This window comes from Uranotaenia lowii, chromosome 2 (assembly GCF_029784155.1).
Source record: "Uranotaenia lowii strain MFRU-FL chromosome 2, ASM2978415v1, whole genome shotgun sequence".
In the NCBI taxonomy this organism is placed as follows: domain Eukaryota; kingdom Metazoa; phylum Arthropoda; class Insecta; order Diptera; family Culicidae; genus Uranotaenia; species Uranotaenia lowii.
The window spans coordinates 391,017,956-391,025,640 of NC_073692.1; positions in this window are offsets into that span (position 1 = coordinate 391,017,956).

Sequence of the window (7,685 nt, forward strand, 5' to 3'; positions counted from 1 at the left end):
GAAACAACGAAATTTTCAAAATTTAATCATAAATTCACAAAAATTTGTCCATTGCGCACCGTGTGTGCAGTCCGCTCCTCGATATAAAATTATTTCATAAATTTCATATTTCATTAACAAATAAACATTGAAAAGTCTAGGAGTCATCACATAATATTGCGTATATTCTTCTGAATAGCACCTTGAAAGAAGGGTGATTTGTCCAACATTTTATGAAGACACATCTGACGGAACGTAAAAATTTCATAAATTTCAATTAAATATAAAACTAGAATTAACCAGAATATTATCTGATTGTTTAAACATAAACCATGAACACGAATTAAAATCACAGATTATGATATTATTAGCGAATACCATATAGCTAAAATTTAATTATTTTTTTTTAATAAAGTGTTGAAAAGTAACCATTAATTTAAATTTTATTTATTATTCGTTTAGTTAAAAAACTACCGTCTATAATGTTTTCAACTATAAGATACAGATTTCTTCTTTGTGAAAGCAGAATTTAGAGTAGAAATACCACACCAAGGCACTATGGGGAAAGTGGAGGCCAAAAATAGAAAAATTTACATGCTTTGAATGACGTGTCTTGTAGACCATTTGATAGCCAGAGAATTCAAACCTAGATTCCCAAAATTTCAGCTGTCTGTGATGAAAACTCATTGCGCCACAGACATCAGTACTAGCAAAATTGTGAAAATTGAAGAATAAATGCATTTTAAACAATTGCAATTTTCTCATAGAATAATGGTCCAATTTTGGAATGTAATACACCGTTGGAAAGGTAATTGCCTGAACTTTAAAATGAGTTTAATATAAAGGTTACACTGTTAATTTAAATTAGCAAAAAATGGGTAATTATTGAAAAAAAATAGTTTTTGGCTCAAGTTGGACTATATCTAACGAGCAGGGCCGAGCAGTCTAAAGAGACCACCACCACATATTAGTTTGGAATATATACTATCTGCGGAACGTGAGTCCAGCTTCGGATAGCTGCGGATGAGCATTTGGCACAAAGTCGAAAAAATGTTGTTTCTTTTGTTTTTTTTTGTCAGTTATGATTATCGATTATGCAAGCATAAACCGAAAAAATCGAAACTACTAATTGTTACTAGTAATAACTTACTACTCTTATTGTAATTAAACCACTGATTAAACTACCTAAAGAAAATGTGCCAATTTACATTTTCTACCAACTAAACTCAGGTATATTCATTTTCCTAAAAACTATTATTGATGTTACCTACGTGCATTTAGAAGACGAGGACAATATTTTCAAATCATCAGCTTTAACGCTAACATCGTGTTTATTGTGCAGAAGATATTTGGTCTAAAAAAAATCTGAAAAGAATGGTTTGTTATAAAATGGAACTTAGGAGCATAGTGTTACTTTTTGATCCAAAAAAATCTCAAATAGTCAATGTCACAAAAGCGTTTGAATTTATCAAGGCAAAATATAATATTGATCTTGCCAAAGAAGAACGACTATTAAAAAGTTTAAGTACGTAGCACAACATTTTTACAATGCGTGCCAAAAGGTGTAAAACCGCAAACAAGAGTGTTTTGAGAAATACAATAGACACATTCCACGCGCTTGTACCGCTTAAAAGTGATTTTTATCAATTCACGTATCAGAAAATTTCAAAATTGTCTATAATTTAAATAATTCAAATCATACAAAACCAGCGGAAAAAAGAAAAAAAAGTTTTTTTTACACATGTTTTAGATGATTTTGAAATTCAATTTTTTTGTTGGAAAAAGTGGCTATTTTGACAACTTTTACAAAATAATTAATTTAAGTATATGGATGATTTTTTTTTCTGAAATATTTTTAGTATGTTTTGAAGCCAAAAAACACGGCTTCATTTTGTAAAAAAAGAATTTGTTTATTTCCAATGTAGTTTCTTGAAAGCGTACAAAAACAGTCGCAAATGAATGAAATCACGTCACAAAAATAGGGAACTTTTTAATTTTACGAGAAAACTACTAGATCCATTCAAGCCATTATAAGAAAAAAAGAAAGATTGCTTCAACGGAAATCTTTCACTACTTTAACTCCTATTCAGAAAGAGTTTCAACGAAGGTCCATGGAGTTCAACAGTGTCAACGCAGTCGAATTGCGACACAAGTTGACAAAGTTTGATATTGAACTAGTGTTCACTAGCTCTAATAATCAACTGAAATCCATCTTAGGATCGACAAAAGATCCAGTGGAGCTCCTTCATAGATCTGGTGTGTACATAATCAGTTGTTCCGACTGTGATAAGGTGTACATTGGACAAACCAAAAGGAAGTTGATTGATAGATTCGAGGAACACATGGCTATAGCTAGATCTGACTCAAAGAAGAAAATTCTTCCTTCACAGAATCCTAGATCTGCAGTAGCTTTACACATGTGTGAATCTGGTCACTCTATTGATCGAGGAAATGTCTCGCTGATCCGGTCTTTGAATAGTAATTCGCTCAAATTGGATGTTGCTGAAAAAGCATTAAAATCTTCAATGAAAAATCAGTTCATCTCTTAAACGGAGACACCGGACCAGGGCACACTTGGTTGTTCAAATTCTTAGGTAAAAAGAAAAACAATAATTTACCTGACAATGCCCAAAAACGGGTAGAAAATAATTTAGCACTACCAGAAAACACCCAGAATAGGGTAGGTAGACCCAAAAACAGACAACGGCACAACTGCCGAGCATTCGGAGGTTTTTGCTACCTAGTAGTAGCTTACCTAACCCGGACAATATAAGGGAGGGAAACGATACACATTCATCAATCGAAAACGTTCAATGAAGAAGGTAGTAAGTTGCTATCGAAATACTGGTATATGAACTTTTCATTTACCGTGGTTGAATTAAAAGGAATCTTTCGATTGCTTTGATTCAGTTGAATCATTCAACCAAGTAGGCTCATACCACAACAGAGTGAAAACTATAACATTTTTTTAAATAAAGAAATGAGATTTTCTTTGAAAATTTTTAGACGATTCTAAAACTTTAAAATTTATAGAAATCGGTTGGAATCTAGCTGAGTAACAACAGCGCAAATGAGTGAATTCACGTCACAAAATTTGATTTTTTGTTAAATTTTATATGAAAAATATGCTCGGAAAGCTGTTTTACCCTCCAGATGGTCGGATTTTTACAAATCGAGCACAATTTAGTTGATTTATTTTAATTAGTTCATTATTTTCAAATAAAAATACAAATAAAAAAAAATGTTTTTGGTGAATCTTTAAATGAAGACAGTAGTAATTTTAACGTGTGATTCCTCAATATGTTGCTATTCAAATGTCAATCAAAATAAGGAAAAAGTTAGGTGCAGATACTGAAAATTTATGATTGTAAAAGTCGGAACAACAGAATATCGTTTTTGAAAGTGTACATAAAATTTGAAGGCTCCAAAGAATGGTTCAGTATAACCACAGGTATAACTTTAAATTCGTGACGTGAATTCAGTCAACTACCCTGTTCTGTTTGAACTGAGTGAATTTACGTTACAACTTCAAATAAGCATAACTTCGTTCGTTGTTGTTCAATCGAAAAGTTACGTACATCAAATTGTGGGTAATTGTTTTCTTTACAACTTATTTCAAGACACCGATATTCTATTTCCAAAGAGAGAACAGGAAATCAAAGTTGTATGTACTAAAGTCCAAAATCGTTAATTCTAGCGTGAATTCACGTCACAAAAGTAATCAATCACAACAAAAACAACTTAAATTTTACAATGATCAAATTATATTCACTTTGAAGGAAATTCAATGTACGACCGTTTGTTACAATTTTTTTCATTTTCAAGTTAATTGGTTGACTTCTAGAATGATAACAGTGCAGAAAAGTCCGGAAAAGCGATTTCACGTCACGGTGGAATGTGTCAATAAGGATTGGCTCGACGGTCATTTGGAACTTACAGAGTAGGTACATCGCAGAAACACCTTCAACGTCAACCCTCTAGGACTTCAATTGGCGAAGATATATTTATGTCCACCAGTTCGAGTTCACCAGATCGAGAGTAGTGCTCCGGAAATAGTTCGTGCCAAGCCGATTTCCGTTGAATTCGATAGTGAAGAATATCAAGACAAACGGGAAAGATATGGACCTACGCCACAGCAACTAGCTGCACGACACTTTCTTAAGGATCTCCCACAGTTTTCGGACAGTCCCGACGGCCTGTGTTCATTTCGACTTACTGAACCACCACCAAGGCCTGTGATTTCTCAGAGGAGGAAAATTTCATGCGTTTGCAACGTAGTCTTTCGGGCCAACTAAAGAGGTCGTTCTAGTTCCAGCCGGTGTCCCTAGTGCTTTAGATACTTTGGAAACGATATACGGGAGGCCTGAGATGTTGGTGCACACATTGCTGCACAAGGTGAGGTCGGTTCCGGCTTCTAAGCCTAATAAATTTGACACTTTAAATAGTGACATTTGGATTAGTCGTCAAAAGCCTTTGTGCGGTCCTCGTCGCGGCCGAGCGGGAGCCTCACCTCAATAACCCATTACTTTTATTCGAATTGGTGGGAAAACTCCCACCCCATCTGCAACTAGACTGGGCAATATACAGGCAACGATGTACAAGAAAGGACTTACATACAAGGATTTGCTTCGAAAATATATCTCTATCATTGCATCGACTGCTTCGGACTTTACTATAAAAATTGATTCGTTCGACAATAAAAGTGGTGGTCGAAACGACAAATGGAATCAAAAAACTTCTGTGGGGCTCATATGACCGAAGAGACGTCATGCGAAGTAGAAAAGGCTATGAGCAGTGCTGACAGCAGTAGACCAGGAGAGGTTCAGAAGCAATCGCCATTTAAATATCAACCAACGTGTCCAATATGCAAGGATCCAGATCACCGCTTGAAAGAGTGCCCTGAATTCTTGCATATCAGACACATTTCGGTTGATATTTAAGTTATCCCCTTGCTTAGACCAAAATAATATAATACGACTGAAGAGCCGAATCGTCGCTGCATCGTACGCGTCCTTTACGCCCGATACCCTATAGTCCTACCTAAGCAACACCGTGTCACTCAGCTCATCTTAGAGGACTTCATGATAAATTTCTTCATGCAAACAGAGAAATGGTCGTTAACGAAGTGTGACAACGATTTCTCTGTTTCTCTGTTCTATGCTGCTATTGTCACGATTTGAGACTCCTATGGGAGTCCGGTCTCAAATCGTTCCCCAACCCGCTTCGTCGTGGCTTTCAAGTTTCCATACTCTTGCTCTTCTTCGATCGACAGGGGGCGGTGTACCTTCTGCCAGCCTCTACGTTCTTCTTGAAAATGTTGCTTCACGAGGTCATGAAGTTCTCGGTCACATGTACAATGTACATTCATCGATGTGGAAACTGGACTGTATTTTTCCTTTTCCCGTTGCACCATATACCGACCGACCCAATCGGAACTTTGGAGCAATGGGGGCTCCTGGAGGTCCTTCTCGTATCTTCTGTATTAAATTCACGAACAAGTCATCGTTTCCTATTAGCATCTTTGGGCGAATGTTCTCGTAGTCACGTACATACAGGCCCTGAAGATGTGGAAACTTCGTGGTTAATTCTCCAGTACGATTGTGAATTTCTGCCGCTTCAAGCACCCTCTCACTTGCATCGATACACGTTTTGATTCCTCTTCATCTCTAGTTACACTTGCCGTCCACTGTAAGCAGAGGGGTGCACTCTCTCCATCGATTTGCAATCGTCGCACGACATCCTCTCCCACCAACGTCGCAGAAGAGCCATCGTTCAGGAACGCATAATCGTCCACTGGTTCTCCATGCCCAAAGAGAGTTACCGGTAGATTCCTGTAGAACGTTGAGCGCCCACCGTGATGATAGTTGGTGACAGCCGTCATTTCTGTTACTGGACTTGGCTCTCGGCTCTAGCATGCAACAAGGTGTGATGTTTCTTTCTGCATCCCTCCATTTTACATGCTCTCGTGGAATTGCAAGGGCGGCGCCCGTGGTACCCTAAGCATATGTGACAAACCCCCAAACCTCCATCGGTCATCCACTGACAACTTCTTGAATTCATTTAGCTGCTGAATATTGTCTGATTCACGTTACAAGCTTTTCAAAACTATAAATTTTGTGAAAATTGATCGAGAAACAAGGAAGTTTTAGAAGAATAATATATAAGGTAATAAACAAGGTATAAAGGGTAAAGGTATACTCACCACATACATTTTTCGAAATCTAAAAACTTTGAAAAATATTATGATGGCAAAATATGTGCATTTTGAAAATAATAGTCATGTAAAATAAATTTGCGAAAAAAAATTACAAACCAATTAATAGTCATTTGAAGTCCATTGGCCCCCTCCGGTTCGTTAAGTGTTAAACAAAATACTTTATATTTAAGCAAAAATCCCAACTACATGATGACGTCAAGGACAGACGAGAAATTAGAGAAGATAAACTCCACTGAGCCTTCTTTCAGCATACCCGCGACCCGATGAACTTCAGGTTTCAAATCGACTCGATTATGCAGATGAATGCCAAAGTAATTTACCATCATATTTATAAGGTGAATATGGGCCAGACTCAGAGCATTTGCCAAGAATTCTTTCGCACTCCTTTTAAACTGCGGTGAGTACCGGATAAGGTAGGTATCATCATAACAAATTTTTATTAAGTTTTCTTCGTACTGGAAATCAGCAGAAGTTTTTTTGGTGTCTGGTTCATATGTGAACATAGAAAGACGCCGATTCACAACGGATAGCGTTGAATATTCTGCTAATGAAACTATGTTCGCTCTAAAGGAGCTGAAAGAAAAGGGAGGTACAGAATTGTCTTTGCTTCATCAAAAATAAAACGATTTGCATAAATGAGCCCACTTGCAAATTAAACTTGAGCAAGCAATTTTGAGATAAGTTGATTTTCACACAATTATCAAGTAGCTTTAAAGTAAATCGACTTGGAAAAGAGTGCTTGAATTGTATAAAAAAATAAAGAAGGAAGCCGAAGGCTTAATACAGTCCGCTGCGTTTCTAGAAAGTTGAAACTAATGTGTCATTAGGAATTGGACAACCAAAGATAAATTCAAATTTAAAATTTTATACAATTAACAGATGCCCATTTATATTTTTTTTAATTATCATCGTTTGATTTCCAATGTTTCAATTTTGAAATATAAAGTCTATTTCAGCCAAGAAGCACAACACACAGAACTGCACGAAATCAAATTTCTCGGCTATTTATTATGATAATTTTGTAAATCACTCTTTCGCTCGGTGTTTCTTGGCTCAACCGAGGACGAGCACGAACTTGGTTTATTCCGACATATTTATGCTTCGATTCATATTTCTCCATCAACGATGCAAAATGAGATTCCACCATCAAGGGGTTCCCCTAACTAGATACCTGGTAAGCTCACCAGCACAAGATAAACGAAATCTATGCTTCTTTCAGACAATTCTTCGCAATGCTTCGTAATTAATACGTTAATGGGGTTATAAATATTCATAACTCCCGCAATCCTTTCGGCTGTTTGAAGTGCAACTGGTATTCGTTGAGTTTGGTTACTTCTTGATTAAACTGTACGAGAGCACTGTATGAGGTGTAAATCTAAAGTAAATTCTAATTTAGAGCTTCAATCATCTACTTCAAAAATACTTTCTTAGAATATCCATTTCGTTTTTTTATGACATTGAGGGAAGGACCTTGTGATATTCAATAACA